General features: G+C 36.2%; 1 protein-coding gene and 1 long non-coding RNA gene across 8 annotated transcripts in view; both read right to left on the bottom strand.

Moving 5' to 3' along the window:
• Positions 1-17602, bottom strand: part of CTNNA2 (catenin alpha 2) — a 1139605-nt gene that overhangs the window by 162369 nt on the left and 959634 nt on the right. The window lies entirely within an intron of this gene.
• Positions 721-3326, bottom strand: LOC116526974. The gene is made up of 2 exons (XR_004258329.1): positions 1852-3326; positions 721-1539 (listed from the first exon to the last, which is right to left on the bottom strand). It is a non-coding gene; the product is annotated as an uncharacterized LOC116526974 (long non-coding RNA).

The following is a 17602-nucleotide window of genomic DNA, read 5'->3' as shown; positions in this document are numbered from 1 at the left end:
CAAAGAAAACAAAACTGTCCGAAGTCATACAGCTAGCTAACTAGTGGCAGAGCTGGGATTTAAAATCAGATTTAATTCCAAGTCATGTTCCTTGCATTATGTGGTAATGCAGTCACTTGGTTTATAATTTACAGACTCTAATATTTTTTTTAAAAAGACAGTGAAGGAGACTAATATTTAATTAGTGCCTTGTATTGTCAAGCATTCTATCTGTATAACATGTTACACTGGGATCTTCACATTTAGAACGACGCACAGAGCCAGCCCATAGAACAGAAATTTGTCTATATCCCTACATTAGTTTCCTGGGCTGTTGTAACAAAGTACCACACGCTAGGTAGCTTGAAACAACAGAAATTTATTGTCTTACAGTTCTAGAGGGAAGAAGTCCAAAATCAAGGTAGCATCAGGACTGCATTCTCTCTGAAATCTATAGGAGAGCCCCTTCATGCCTCTTCTCTGCTTCTGGTGGTTTGCCCAGCGATGTTTGGCATTCTTTGACTTGTAGCTATGTCACGCTAATCTCTGCTTTCATTATCACATGGCCTTCTCCCTGTGTGTCTCTGTCTTCAATGGGCATCCTTTAAAAGGACACCGGCCATACTACCATATTACTTTAGGGGCTCAACCTACTACAGTATGACCTCATCTTAACTCATTTTAACTTATTCAACCATCTTATTTTCAAATGAGGTCACAGTGTGAGGTACTGGGGGTTAACTCTTGAATATTTCTTTTTTTTTTTTTTTTGGTGGTTAGGGGAGGTAAAGATCCAGCCTAAATAACCCACATAATCTTACCTTCTACAGTTGTTTTTTTTCCAAGTCAAAAGTGATTTTAAGAGACAGGAAGATATTTTAGTTGGTGAAAGTAAGACAAATAAGGAGAGAACTGGAATCTAAAGGGCAGGTAGATTCTCAAGGCACGCTGAGAAACACAGTAAACTCTCATCAGCAGGGGAAGGGTAGTTGTTTGTATTAACAGGAACTTGAATTTGTAAAAGGACCCGGCTGTAGTGATACAGGTTCAGGAGCTGGCTCCCTGAGTGGTGAAGTAATATCTTAGAAATTTAAAGTTATTAACTATCTTTAAAGTCGTCCAGGCAAACCAGCTATCCTATGAGTAAACTTTTTCTACAGTATCCGCAACAGGTCATCATTTGGCTACTCCCGGGTCATTCCTGGTGCCAAACACAACATGGAAACAGGCCACCACGGTTCACGCTACAGATCGAGAATAGTATTTCTTTGATATTTTTGGTCAAAAAGAGACACCATAGGGGAAACTTGGGGATTCAATGGAAAATTATGTCATATCTGATTCTGACTCCTTGGGAACTATTTTACAAATCTAAATTTGTTTATTCTTTACATTTGCCTTGGAACTGGTTATAATACCTCACCAGTTTCCTCATTCATGAGTTAAGATTTTTGACACGTATTTATTTTTATTCTATGAGTCATGAATTTACCTTTAATTAGAAATTATCTTTTAACACCATAGAGACATAACACTTGCTTAATATGAGCTAAACTGTACCTTTTTTTTTTTTTTTTTTTGAGATGGAGTTTCACTCATGTTACCCAGGCTGGAGTGCAATGCCGCGATCTCGGCTCACCGCAACCTCCGCCTCCTGGGTTCAGGCAATTCTCCTGCCTCAGCCTCCTGAGTAGCTGGGATTACAGGCACGCATCACCATGCCCAGCTAATTTTTTGTATTTTTAGTAGAGACGGGGTTTCACCATGTTGACCAGGATGGTCTCGATCTCTTGACCTCGTGATCCACCCGCCTCGGCCTCCCAAAGTGCTGGGATTACAGGCGTGAGCCACCGCGCCCGGCCTAAACTGTACCTTTGTCTAGCTTTTCAGTAAGTAGTTCTAATTAAATCATGCAGAATAATTCTAATCTCTTTTCCACATCATGACCCAATAAATATTTGAAAATAGCTCTCCTAACTCCTCCTCTGCCCCTTGAGTCTTCTCCACACAAGAATTCTCTGTTCTATTTTGTTTGAATTAAGAGGAAAAAAAAATCTATGTACAGCCCCCCACACCATGTATCTAATACTAGGTAATTATTTAAAAATTGTTAGGAACATCACCTGTCATCAGGGACAGCCACTGTTACTTTTTTCACGAATGTATTTGGATTCTGTTTCCCATTCATATTTGTCTGTTCCTTAGTCAGTCCACAGCCCTCACAGCTTTCCTTGGGCGGACTGTGTGCTTCCTGTCCAGTGACTTACCCTTTTCTTTTCAGTTAATATCACTGCAGGCACTTTAACTTCAATTCCCTGTAAATATCATTGTTTATTACTGTCTTCATTTTCCAAAATGCACTCCTTATATTTTCCAAGACTCTCTCAGACATTCTTCTCTAAACAATTTCCCACTTTCCAACGCCTGCTTTATTATGGAGCTTGATTAATTTAATACAACCCTCCTGTTCTAGTCCTTACAGGACAAAATAGACCGGGTCTAAGACTCCCTTCTGTGTTTCTCCTCCCAGAAGTAACACTTCTTTCTCATGCAGGCCACTTAACCACTTAACCAACTGTCATTCGGCTGCTATGTACCATTCCACTATTTACAGAGGTGAAAGTTATGGTCTCTGCCTCCAGAAGCCAATAACCTAGTGAGAGAGAAAGACAGGGAAACTATCAAATGAAATTTAGGGTCCCACATTTTGGAATTGAAGTCTATCAAGGGAATTATGGGATTGGAATGAAAGATAACTAAACTAGAAGAGAAAAAAGAACTAGTAAGAAAAGAAAGCCACCTTCTACTCTGATTATGAAAGGAAAAACCAGCACAATGCTGGTAGGGCAAAACATTCCAGCCAGAATGTGCCCAGCCACAGGAGGGCAAGAGTATGGCACAAAAAGGACTGCAACCCACTGAATTAGGGGAGGCTACAGTATAGAGAAGGTGTAGGTTACTGAGGGAGGACACACAGAAGACAGAAGCTGGGCCATCAAAGGCTCTGCATGTCAAGATGAGAAGTTTTTATTTTTCTTCGGTGTCAATGAGGAGTCAAATAGGGCTTTAGAGAAAGCTGTGTTTCAGAAAGCCATCTCCAGTAACAGTATGGAGATCAGACTGAAGAAGCACAAATGTGTATAAGGAATAGTGACAAATTTCAAAATACTATGGATTGTCCCATCTGTATTAGTCTTGTTCTCATGTTGCTATTAAGAAATACCGGAAACTGGGTAATTTATAAAGGAAAGACGTTGAATTGAGTAATGGCTCTGCAGGCTATACACGAAGCATGGCTGGGGAGGCATCAGGAAACCTACAGTCATGATGAAAGGCAAAGGGGAAGCAGGCACTTAAACCGCCAGATCTTATGAGAAGGCATTCATGATCACGAGAACAGCAAGGGAGAAATCCACCCCCATGATCCAGTCACCTCCCACCAAGCCCCACCTCCAACGCTGAGGATTATAATTCATCGTGAGATTTGAGTGGGGACACAAATCGGTACCATATCACCATCTAATTCCATTCCCAGACAAAAAGGAATGTGAGGACCTGAGACTCAGTATTGTAGCTGTCTGGTGTGCCCATCTCTCTCCTTACTTCCTGCTGATAGTGGATATGCCCACCAGGCGGCTCTGGAATAATACAGAATTGGTGCTAGAGTTCACGGCTTGGCTCTGAACACGGGGAACAAAACTAGATCCTGCAGTGTAAGGAAAAAAGAGCAAGGCCAACTGGCAGTCAGAAGTGAGATCAAACTTCTGAGTCCTTTAAGATGGCAATGTGTCATGTGAACATGCGTCATGTGAACAGACATTTATGAAGGTGAAAGGGGACCTTTGTGTAATTATGCTAGTACAACAGGTATAAACCAGAACTCTCCCAAGCAAACTGAATGGCTTCTTAACCACAGCATCTCATAGTTGCTCAACAAAATGCCCTGGAAAGCAAATTGCCTCTTGTTTCTCTCCTTTGTCTTCCTCCAACCAGATATTTTATTGTTTCGTTTGTCACATCCTCCAGCAGTTTTCTGATATATCCCTTTTGAATTATTTTAGCAAAAGTCATTGGCTTGTAACCAAAGGATCATAAATCCTACCTTCATTTTTCAGATGACAAAATTTTACTCAATAACTAGTCTAACTACACATGGAACAGTAAAAATTAGAACCCTTTTCTCTCTGTCTTCAAAGACAGTGATCATGTCATTCTCCCACCTTGGGCTGGAGTTAGGTGTGCAAGTAGAAGCCATGGGTCAAGGGAATAGGGGCCATTCGGGTAAGTATACAAGACAACTGGGATGCTCATATGTAATCCCTCTTTACCATTTAAAGCCTGCCCTGAAGCCACCACCCTGGTACTGATGTACAATAAGTTTGCCTCAATTCTGTGTTCCTTAACCTAAGGTATGCCCAGAGCTCCGGGGTCTGCTGGCAATACAGCAAGTCACAGAATTACCTCATATTTGTTCAGTGAGTTACAAGAGTTTGTGTGTACTGAAATAAACATCGATATCCAGTGGTATAGAATGCAGAACTGACATAATAATTTAAGATAAAGCACTAGATTTCAGAAACAATTTATCAAATTGGTAACTTGAGGCCATGCCCCTACATTCCCAGAATATACATTCTTTCTCCTGTATCTTTAATGGCAGTTCACTGGAAAAGATGGCATTTGCATTTTAACATAAAACCAAATAAATATATTTCTCGTATTGGAATCTGGGGAGAGAACATAACACAAAGATGCAGTGCTCACTTCTCTGAAAAATCAATTACCAGCAGGAAAAAAAAAATGTCAGTGGCCAATTATTTTGTGGGAGAAAATATTTTGTCCTTTAAAAATATCATTCATTTTTTTCTTAGAAATTATATAGAAAATGTGCGATAAGTGAATCTTTACACCAATGTACAAAGAAACAAAAATCAGTGGTTACTCTAAATTATCTAAAACTGAGGTCAGCAAACTGCAGCCCACTGTTCAAATCTGACCCACAGCCTGTTTTTGTATAATCCCGCAAACAGAGTAGTTTAAATTTTTGAATAGTTGACAAAAATCTAAAAAATTGTACTTTGTGACACATGAAAATTATATAAAACCCCCAAATTTCAATGTCCTCAAATAAAGTTATTTTAGCACAGCCACAATCATTCATTCACACATTGTCTGTTGCTGCTTTTGAACTAAAATGAGAGAGTTGAGAACCTGTGATAGAGACCAGGAACTGCATGGGCTACGAATCCTAAAATATTTACTATCTGGTGCTTTACAAGGGAAATAATTTGCTAACTCTGAATCTAAATCTTTAGATTAGAAATTTAATTACTTTCAAATAGTTTACACAATTTATCTGTGGTCTAATGTGATGAGAAGGTAAGAATGATTTGCAATTGACATTCTAATTTACATCTCTAGATATGGCTACTATTAAGAGTCTGAGAGCAGCTGGTTCACTCAAATAAGAAGAAAGTATTTTATGTACCGATATTCATATAACTGTTTTGCTTAGTAATTTTTGACAGATAATCGAAAAGGTTAACTTTAAATCAGGTCTCATTCACATCCCTTCTTCAGCCCCTAGGACCTGTTTCCTGTCACTTGGAATGAGTTATGACTCACTTCTAGGAAGATTTCAGGACCTTGTGACCTCACCACGGGTCTCCTCTTATACTGTATACCCTGTTAGTACTAATTTGTCTCTAAAAATAGCCTTTAAAACACATACACACACATACAACACAGGATACACTTCTCTCACTGCCAGAGCAAGCCTCCAGGCTGAATTCTCACACTGTCTTTTCACAATCAGCATGTCAGAACATTAAAGGGAAATTTATTTCGATGAGAATATATCTTGAACTGATGCTACTAGGAAGTAAGTTTACAACCAAGAAGCAGAACTGCGGCGCCTGACACAGAGACACTTTTACTTCCTCCTAGATAGAGCCCAGTTCTATTAAAATATTCAAAAGGCATTCAAAACGCAACCTACCAACATTCACTTTTCAGAAACAAGAAGTGAAATATTCATTTCAATATCAGAACACCCTTATATAACATGGACCCTTAACAATCACCATGCCATTATTTTGATTTCCAGCAACCTGAGGCTAATATGCTCAGGATGATCTACCGAAAAAGAAAAAAACTTAGAATACATTATCAGCAGTGCATCTATGAGGTACTTTGTGTTTTTTTTTTTTTCCCTCAGTCTCACTACACCAGATCTTAGAATTTAATGATGGTTTATCTTTTTTGATTACCAATCATTAAAATGAACTGATTTTTACTTTCTCTTCAAAGACTTTCATCAAATGCTGCTTATAAACCCTCTGGATTATATCCCCTTTCCTTGAGAAAGAAGTAATTTTAAGCCTCATTGTGAACATAATTTAAAACTTCTACAGGAAATGTATGAAAAAGACCTGCCAAAATGTCCATCTCAGGGACTTATAACTTGCTGAATGCTGTCACCTCATGCAAACGGAAAATCTGACCAGCATAAAATCACCACAAAGGTACATGTCACAAAGGTACATGCAAAAACAGAAGTAAATGCGGTTCTCTGGGGTTCAGCACACCAAACCCTATAACCAACTCCAAAACCAAAACACGTATCCAACAAAGAAAAGTACTAATGTACCATGCTGTGTGTGTGTGCGCACACATGTGTATATGTGCATGTGCATGCAAGTGTGTATGAGAGAGCGACGGTGAACTGGACTCATTCCTATTTTCATTCCACTAAGATATGTGGATTTTACAGTTGATTTATTTTAAATTCCTTGTATCCATCTTTGGCAGGCATTTGTACAAATACAAACTGGGACTTAGTTCCATGATTACAAAGTGGGATTTATTTAGTTATCTGGGGTCATTGGACAGGTAACATGCTTTTATAAACTGATATTGAGCAAGGAAGAAACTGTATTAGAATGGAAACTGAATAACAATAAGCTAAACTCAGAGGTGGATCTCTCAGGCTCCTGCACATTTTGTTTGTCCAAGTGGGAAATAGCATTGATTTTAACTCTTTGTCTAGCCTGAACCTCACTGGGGATGTTAGAAACAGAGTCACAGTTCAAGGGGGGAAGATTTTTTTTTTCCCTTAGGTTTTTTGTGTATTTTATAAAATTGACGGCACCTGTCCTATAATGACCCCCAAAAGACTGCAGTAAGTTGAAGGACTTAGGGAACCTTCCCTCCTCAAATAGAAGTGCTAGAACCCAGATATATACCCTATTAGCCAGGCCAGGTGGAAAAAAATAAATATAATCAAACAAAAAAAGAACATAATCAGTTTTGGTAAATATATGAATTTATGAAATGAAGTAGACTTCAAGAACAGAATCTCAATTTATAATGCCGTGCTGTATCCATAGGAGGTAAAACCATCTTCTGTTGGCTCATTTTTTTAGCCATTATCCAAAAACTAATTCACTCATCAGTAGAGGATTGCTGCTATTTTTATTCAGCAACTGGAAAATTGCAAACAAGGAATAGGATTCCAAATACTTCCTTTAGCTATTGAAACTAGAACATTCAAATAATTTCCTTAGCTTTAAAGCAATAAACAAGTTATCAAAAATAAAAAGATCTACACATTTAATCATTCACAAAGTAAAAACTTATATGTAATGAAAATTAGCACAGCTAAAATTGGAGGAGGTCAATTGTCACAGAAAAAATATATCAAAAATTACACATTGGTGTCTGTTATACAGGGAACCACCATAAAGTAGATGAAAGAGCCTTAGTTTGGCATCTAAGGGATGCAGGTCTTAGTGAAGATTAAATCATATAATGCATAGAAATTAGTTTCTTTTAGGATTCATATGAAAAATATCACCAGTCAATAGAAGGTTAAATAAATTACACTATTGATATGGTTTGGGTGTGTCCTCATCAAAATCTCACCTTGAATTGTAGTTCCCATAATTCCCATGCATCATGGGAGGGACCCAGTGGGAGGTCATTGAATCATGGGGACAGTTACCTCCATGCTGTTCTTGTGATAATCTATGAGTTCCCATGAGGTCTGATGGTTTCATAAGGGGCTTTTCCCCTTTTGCTTGGCACGTCTCGTTGCCACCATGTGAAGAAGGACATTATTGCTTCACCTTCTGCCACGATAAGTTTCCTGAGGCCTCCCCAGCCCTGCAGAACTGCAAGCCAATTAAACGTCTTTCCTTTATAAACTCAGGCAGTTCTTAAGAGCAGCATGAGAATGAACTACTACAATGATGTAGACTTAATTGATTAAAATTGTGCACTTTTTAAAAGCAATATGTCAGAGCTATATGCACAGATATGAAAAGATATCCAAAATGTCTTGTTAAATAAAACTGAACACACACTATACACATTGTGGGATCCCGGATCTGAAAAAGGACATTAGTAGATGAACTGATAGAATCCAAATAAAGTAAGAAATGTACTGAATAGAGTAACATGCAACTGTTAAGTTCTTAGCATTGGTTCAAGGTTATATATAATGTTAACATTAGAGGAAACTAGATGAAGGGTATGTGGGATCTCTCTGCATTATTTTACAAATCTAAAATCATTTCAAAATAAAAAATCTTATTAAAAAAACAGATTCCGAAATAGTACATACAAAATTTACCCAAAAATTAACAGAATGTAAGTTTATACCTAGGAAAATTTTCTAGAAATATAAGCACTAAATTCCTCACAGTGGTTGCTTCAAGATTAAAGATGATAGAGCAGTGAGCCTTCTCTCATTTTATTAATTTTTTCTCATTATTGAAATTTTAATAATAAACATGTATTACTTATATAATCAGAATTATAGAGTATTACAAATGTGTTTCCCTGGCTATTGTTTCCATTTACTGGAGAATACTACATCTCAAAGAAATCACAGGGCTTGTGAATACTGAAACAAAACAAGATTTGAACATATGCCCTAATTGCAGAGCCTGAACTATTAGTCACTACATGAAATTGCCTTTGGACCCTGAGTTTTATGGGACAAGGATGGTATTTTATTTATGACCATATTCCCCACACTGTCTAGGGCAGCACTTAGCATGGCCTAAGCTATCGATATGTGTCTATCAACTGCAATTGAATTCCAGTATGAACATTCTGTTTCTAACACAAATGTAATAGACTTTCCATTTATAAGAGCATAACTATGTACAGCTGATTTCTAATATGCTTCTTGATTGCGCGTAGGAACAAATGCATCTTTACAGAGTCTGAGGGTATAATTAGGAGCTGGAAAAAGAATGGAACCAAATTCAACATGAATAATGCCACACAAATGCAAAAAAACAAATATGGTAAAATCAAAAGCTAAACTCCTAAAGCTTAACTTGCTTTGCAAAACACCATCATGAAGCTCAAGATAAAACACCATTAAAACAATACCCAAAACCAGTGCTGTAAGTAATAGAGAGTGATTAAATGTACATTGGTTGTTGTATGTTTAAATTGCTTTATCCAAGTCTGTGAAACTAGAAGGTGCCCTTGCTGGACTTTCTTTGTGATTCTGTTGTTACTGTTTGTTTTGTTTTCCAATTATTGTTTTCAGTTTACTGGTTAAGGCATCAGCATGTTTCAATTTTTTAATAAAAAATATTTATTGGAACTAAAGGTTAAAACCTTGCTTTCCATTCTTGTTCTACTGAAACACATATGGATTCTGTCACAATATAATGGCATCTAGAAATCTGAAAAATGTTATTCTTTAAATGGACTGTCTGACCTTTTCATTCATTATTCCATTCACATGATGTTTAACGGGCTGTCAGGCTAGATATCCTTATTCCAGGCTCCAGGGTGAATACAACTTGACCACTAAATAAAATCTCAAATCGTGAGGAATGCAAATGAATGAGAGGTTAAAAGAAACCCTGCATGGAATTATCAGAAAAGTAATTCTTGGATTAGTCAATGTAAGAGTAAAGGTATTTTTTTTTCTTCCTGGCAGAGAGATGCTGATTCTATTTGGCTCTAAAGGATGAATGGTGTCACTTAACTTCGAAAACAAATATTCTGATCAAAGATTCCTAGAATATTTCACAGAATTTAGTTTGACAGTGGGTGAAAATAAGAATAGAATTTATATACACATTTCCTTGGAAGTCTAAAGAACTCGGGAAAACACACACAAACAACACACATATATACACCTACAAAATATTCTGCGAAACAAATGAGTGAAGCATTTTTAAGATTCATTCATGGACCCATTATTTTGTTTAACAAAAATTTTCTGCCTTTGAATTATAAATACGTACATTATCATGCAATGAGTTCCATGTTTATTATTTGGTACCAAATCAATGATATCTGCCCTACAGCAATTTCTCAGGTTTCCATTCCTCTCCTGGAAACTGTTCCCCCTTTCTCACCTATTCATGTGCTGTAGACTAGAACAAAGGCTATTTCCTGTTCCATATGCATCAGAGGTTCATTCACATATTTCAATCATATTCATTTTTCACCTAAAAGCCTTATGAGCCAAGCATTATTACTATTATTAATTTTAAGCCACTAGCAATTATTCTTTATCCTTGGTCTAACTTGTCCCTGTTTTCAGTCCTATCTGCCCCATTCAGTTATTCAGCAGCTCTCTAATGCACACATACCATGTATCAGGTACATGCCCACATACACCTCTTTGACATCTGCTACATGTCTGGACTATCATAGGTACTTGTTATAAAGCAGCATCACAAATCTTGCTTTAAATATATTGACCACAAGCACATTCAGAATTTCAGACATAAGTGAGCACACTTTTAATTAAAAAATAAATAAAAAGCAAATGTTTGGTTTTCTACATATTTCTTGGTAGTTCCCAATACTTTAGTATTTCAGTTCTAACTCAAAATGGACTAATGACATTAGTGAACATTCTTCAATGACTCCTTTTATACAGCATTACCGACAGGCCAAAGAAAATTATCTCATAATAATTTGTATTCATTTTCCTTCCAGGAGCTACTTCACATTTACCCATGATGAAGTTTAATTTTTGCCTTACAAACCCTTGCAAGTTATCCTCTTCATTAGTTTTTATCTGCTTGGACAAAGCTATCCTGTATGGCCCTGCACAGTTCTTTAAAAGACTGAAGTTTCACTATTCATTCTCAAGCACAGAGTACTCTTGCAGATGTTAAATAATACACCCATGACTCAATTTATCAAATCACCGAATTTTCTATTTATCCCAATACTTTGTTTTCTGAACTGAAACAAACTTACCACTCATTGAAAATAAGTTTTTGATAGACAGTTGTGTTGTCCACCATTCTCCTTAGTTCATGTAGGGACTTAATTATAAATTCAAATTACTCTGTAGATAAGATTCTCCATTTGGAAGTCTCTGTTTACTTGTACCCCTCTTCCATGACAGGAACTCTGACTTTACATTTCAGTGCTCAGCATGGTGCCTGGTGTGTAGTAGGCACTGAAGGAGTTGAATTAAATACATTGAATCATGTAATTAAAATCTAACATTCAGTGCAGACGTGATCATCTTTGATACACAATAAATAATCTACTTTTATTAAATATATGTGTATGTAAATATATATATATATGTATAAACAAACATGACTCTAGATGGGCAAAAAGAGGCTGAAAATCATTTGATTAAAAGATGTAAAATGCTTAAGAATGAGAATAGAAACACATACACTTTCTCTGGTGTGCTACATGGGAATGAAAGAAAGAAGGGAGAGGAAAAGAGACTTGAAACCTGAGATGTCATTTAGGATGGATGTAAGAAATGGACAAAAGGTACAAAATGTTCACTACTTCTAGAGCCTAGCTAGGCTACTCTTTCAGAGACACTAATACTTTTGTACAACCATATATTAGTTTGCAAAAGCATGCCTGGTCCTCAGCCTCGGTGAGCCAAAATGAGACAGATTTCAAGAACAGGGAATGAAAGAGGAAGAAAGGTAGAATCTACTAAAAAGTGTTCACAAAATCAAGTTCTTCCAGGAGCAGAGCCAGGGCAAGACAGGTAGTATAAATGAAGGAAGTGGGCTTGAATTTCTGGAAGGCACCAGAGAATGGTGAATATTGTGGGGAGCAAGGAAAGCAAGTGCTTTTTCTGAAGCAGACACAACTTCAGAAAAAGCACTTGATTTAGACAGGTCGGTGTTACCAGACATTTGCGTTTTTCAGATATCAGATTACATATTTGTATGTAAAAATCTCCTGATTTTTAAATGTTGGCAACTAGCAGAAAATATGAACATCACATAGATTAACACTGTGGTGTCAAAAAATAATACACCTTCTTGCTGAATTTGGCCAGTGGCTGACTGTTAGACTAGCAACCACTCCTCTAAATGAAGGGTCAGCTAGTTATGGCCCATGGATTAAAGCTAGCCTGCTGCCTCTTTTTGTAAATACAGTTTTCCTGGAACACAGCCATTCTCATTCATTTACCTATTGTCTATAGCTGCTTTCACATTACGATGGCAAAGTTAAGTAGTTGTGACAGACTGTCTGTCCCACAAAGCCCAAAATAAACACAACAGGCCCTTTATAGAAAGCTAGCTGACCCTTGCTCTAAATGTGCTTTTCCAGCCACCACCTACCAGTACCAGGAACTGTACTCCTGTAATTACCATGCATGCTGAAAGATCCTTTAAAAGTTAGAGTTTCCTTACTGGAAAGAATGCATGAAGCCCACACTCAGCCACTTAGGTTTCAAAGTGTTCCCAATTGGAAGTTCTGGCCCAGATTCATATCTGACAGACCTTTGGGAGGAGGAGGAGGATTGGATCACCAGGTTAATCAAAGCCTGTTGCCTTTATTTCTAAAGACTATTATATGACCAAACTAAACTAAATAAAATTAAGACCTTGGAAAATAAAATTCTAAGTCTTAACATTTTGCATATGTTTTTAAATGTCTATGATCATAGCAAATGAGATCTATTTATTGGGAGTAATCTTCCTGATATGGCTACCTAAACTTGGTTCTCCATCAGATATATCCTTTGGAAATTACAATTGTTTTTTTCCAACAAGTAAACACTTGTTTACCTTCTAGGTTTGTGAAGTCCTTTAATAGTACCATTGTTTTTTCTTATTTAGTATTTACTGTCATATACACCTGCATGCTTAAAAGGAAGCCTTAAACCTTGGTTCTTAATTATAATCTGTGATCCATAGGGGCTGTAAAACAAAAGCTCAACAAGTTTGTAGTCCCTAGAAATAGGTGACTGCTTTGTTTCTATCTGAAAGATGATATTCCCTGTACTAAGAAGCAGAACAAGATGGAAAACTCGGAGGTCCTTTGGTTGGTGTGGGTCCAATAAGATCAGGTTTAACATCCTTCTAGTGTTAGACTAATCTGTTTACCAAGCAATTGTACTACTTGGTAAGATGTATAATCTTTTCTGATTTGGCATCTCTGTTAAAACAAACATTATTCATACTAATCATACCTGTCATGTATTAAGCCCTTACCATGCGCCAAGGGCTTTAAAGAGCCTGACTGAATTATTTAAATAATTCCCTTAACAATAACCCTAAGGAGCAGGTACTGTTATTATCACCATTTTACAAACAAGGAACTTAGGAATTAAGTGTTAAGCCAATGCATAAAGTATCCCAAAGAAATGAGAACAGATATATTTGTACCATGACTCCTCCACCATTAGACATTTAAACACGATTTGAGTATAAGGAAGCACAAAAGAACAGAGATATTTTCACAGTGAAACTTCTCTCTTGGACTAATTTAGCCACCAGAGTTGCTGTCATTCTTGCAGTCTGCTGGGACACAATTTGGCATTTTACCTCAACCTAGGTATATTAGCAATGAAAAGGAATGTCCAAGTAACCAAATGTGGCTCAGTTTTCAACTAATTAGTAGCTTGGACGGACACTGCATTTTGCAGAACTCAGAAGTGCCACAAAAGATGCTTAAGTTTAGAGCTAGAGCAAACATTTCACCGACCTGCTCACCCACCTGAACGTAAATGAATTCCTTGGTGTGGGATTCCTAGGAATCCTTTATTTATCATAGCTATCTTATTAAAGTACTTTCCTACACATTTCTTTCTTTAGGTATAAAAGCCCTGTAAGGGAAAAATAGAGGGTCCTTTTAGACACATTTGGCAAATGAGAAAACTCATGTATAGAAGGGATAAGTGAATTGCTTGCTGTCATGTGATAATTAGTGTAAAAGCTTGCAAAGGGAAGCTCAGGCTTCTACCTCCAATCACCTGGGAATCCTAATGTTAGGTAGGAAAGGTTCTGAATTATTAAAGACATCCCATATAAGCCCTGGATTGAAAATTCAAGATGCCAATTTAAGATTACAGAATTTTACATCAATAAGTTCATGTCACATAACAGTTGTAGGCCTAGTTTTCTCACAAACAACGATATTCACATCTCATAGACTGGTACAAGTCTGCAAACTTGCCAGTCCCACTCCATGATGAGACAAACACAGGAATTATGTGTAAAGATTTGGAAACTCTTACAGGAATATGAGATACTCATTTTATATCTGCTAAGTCTAATTTTTTTAATTAGGGCTTTTATTTCATAGGTCTGAAAAAATATTATTCATCTGGATTTTATAATAAATGAAAAATTATCATGTTTAACATTTTAAAAATAAAACACTGTGCCTTTGCCTCTGGTAGGTGAGAAGCATTGAGTTAGAGCTCTTTGTCCAATTCTATGTAGAAAAATGTATAAAATTTTTCATTTTGTCAACTTTTAAAACTTTAATTTGTGAGAAAAATAAATTACAAATTATATTAACATGGAAATAATGGATAATGTTTAAATTTGATTGTTGATTGGGCATACAACCAATTAAGTTTGAAAGCAGCAAGTCTAGAAAATTATGTAAGGAAAAGTTGTGAAAATGTTACATCTATTTCTAAAACCAAATAGAAGTAAAATGATTGGTAAAATAAATCTAGATCTCTTCCTCAAGTGCTACTTACATACATTTGTAATGCTGTATAAGGAATCAAGCTTTCTCCAAAGTTGACAAAAAGAATGAAATTATTCAAGTTTAGCATCTGAAAGTGAGAACCTAGACTATTTAAATGATATTTGCAACCTGAACTCCAATTTTCTAGTACAATATCTGTGATAAAATGCTTTCAATAAATCAGTTTTATACAATAATTAGATAGAGGACATCCCTTTCTAGTGACTACGTTATGTTTTAGCTATCTACAGATGAGAATTTACCTCTTCCTAGGGCATTACATTCCAGCTCTGTAGATATCTTTTAGAAAGCTTTCCTCCATATTTGCCTATTTATAGTTTCCACCCATTGACCCAAGTGCCCTACAAAAATAAGCAGAGATAAGTGTACCCACCTTACAAGTAAAAGTTCTCCAAAAACTTGAAAGCAGCTATCAGGTCTTTCTTTTTCTTTTCTTTATCATGTTATACATCCCATTCCTTTAACTTCTCCATAGGGTTTGTCAAACTTGGAATTATTAGCATTTTGGGCCAGATGATTCTCTGCTGCTGCAAGCTGTCCTGCACACTATAAGATATTTAGTAGCACCCTAGTCTCTACCTAGTAGACATCAGTAGCAAATCTTCCTTTTCATCATCATTTCCAGCAGCCAAAATTGTCTCACAACATTGCCAAATGTCCCTAGACACTGCCAAATGTCTCCTAGGATGCCAAAATCTCTGACTGAGAACAAACATCCTAAGATACTGTAAGAGTTGTTATAATAAAATGGAACCTAATAATGATCAGAGAAAAAAACTCTTAATAAATAAAAAATTTTAAAATACTTAGGAATATATATATATATATATATATATATATATATATATATAATGAAGAAGGTAAAAGATTTCTACAATGAGAACCACAAAATATTGATAAAAGGAATTTAGATGACACACAAAAAAACAGAAAACATCCTATGCTCATGGATTGGAAGAATCAATACTGTAAAAATGATAATACTGCCCAAAGCAATCTACACATTCAGTGTAATTACTCTCAAAATATCAATGTCAGTTTTCACAGAATTGGAACAAAAATCCTAAAATTAATATGGTACTAAGAAAAACCCCAAATAGCCAAAGAAATCCTTAGCAAAAAGAACAAATCTGGAAGCATTGCAGTATCTCCTAATGACATCAAATTATTACAAGACTGTAGTAACCAAAACAGCTTGGTACTAGTGTTAACAAGACACGCAGACCAATGAAGCAGATTAGAGAACCCAGAAGTAAAGCCAAACACCTACAATCAATTGATCCTTGACAAAGCATACAAGAACATACATATCCTGGAGAAAAAACACCCTATTCAACAAATAGTGCTGGGAAAATTGGGTACCACATGGAAAAGAATAAAACTGAATCTCTATCTCTCTCCATATGCAAAAACTAACTCAATATGTGTTAAAGACTTAAGTTTAAGGCCTGAAATCTTAAAAATTCTAGAAGAAAACCTAGGAAAAACTCTTCTGGACATTAGCCTAGGCAAAGAATTTATGACTAAGACCCCCAAAGAAAACGTACCAGAAACAAAAATAAATAAATGGGACTTAAATTAAAATGATTCTGCACAGCAAAAGAAATAACAGAGTAAAAAGACAGCTTATTGAATGGAAGAAAATATTTGCAAATTAGGCCTCCAACAAAGAACTAGTATCCAGAATGTACAAGGAACAGATCATCAAAAAAATAAACCACCAACAGCAAATAATCCTATTAAACGAGTGGGCAAATGACATATACAGACATTTTTCAAAGAGGATATATAAATGGTCAATAAACATATAAAAAATGCTCACTGTCACTAATCATCAAGAAAATGCAAATTAAAACTACAGTGAGACACCACTTTACCCAAGCCAAAATGGCCATTATTAAAAATTAAAAAAAACATAGGTCTTGGTGCAGACGCAGTGAAGGGGAAGGCTTATATGGTGTTGATTGGAAAGTAAATTAGTACAACCCCTAAGGAAAATAGTATGAAGATTTCTCAAAGACCTAAAAGTAGATCCGCTATTCAATCCAGCAGTCCCACTACTGGATATCTACCAAAAGGAAAAAAAAAAAGTCCTTATATCAAAAAGATACCTGCACATGTATGTTTATCATAGCACAATTCACAATTGTAAAGATATGGAATTAACCTAAGTGCCCATTAACTGATGAGCGAATAAAGAAAATGTGATCACATACACAAACACACACACACACACACACACACACACACACACACACCATGGAATACTCTTCAGCCATAAAAAAATAATAAAATAATGTCCTTTGCAGGAACTTGGGTGGAACTGGAGGCCATTATCCTAGATAAAGTAACTCAGAAGCAGAAAACAAAATACGATATGTTCTCATTTATAAGTGCGAGCTGAGCTACGGGGATGCAAAGGCATAGAGAGTAGTATAATAAATGTTGGAGTCTCAGAATGGGGAAGGATGGGTAGAAGGTAAAGAATGAAAAATTACCTATTAGGTATAATGTACACTATTCTGGAAATAGGCACACTAAAAGCCCAGATTCTGCCGCTATGTAATTCATCCTTGTAATGAAAAACCACTTGTACCCATAAATCTATTGATTTTTGTTAAAGAAAATATTTCCCAAATTAAAA

The sequence above is a fragment of the Sapajus apella genome, unplaced genomic scaffold, assembly GCF_009761245.1.
Source record: "Sapajus apella isolate SASKATOON/1434 unplaced genomic scaffold, GSC_monkey_1.0 scaffold52, whole genome shotgun sequence".
NCBI lineage: Eukaryota > Metazoa > Chordata > Mammalia > Primates > Cebidae > Sapajus > Sapajus apella.
Note: the sequence above shows the minus strand (reverse complement) of the source record. Positions and strands in the feature narration are given on the sequence as shown.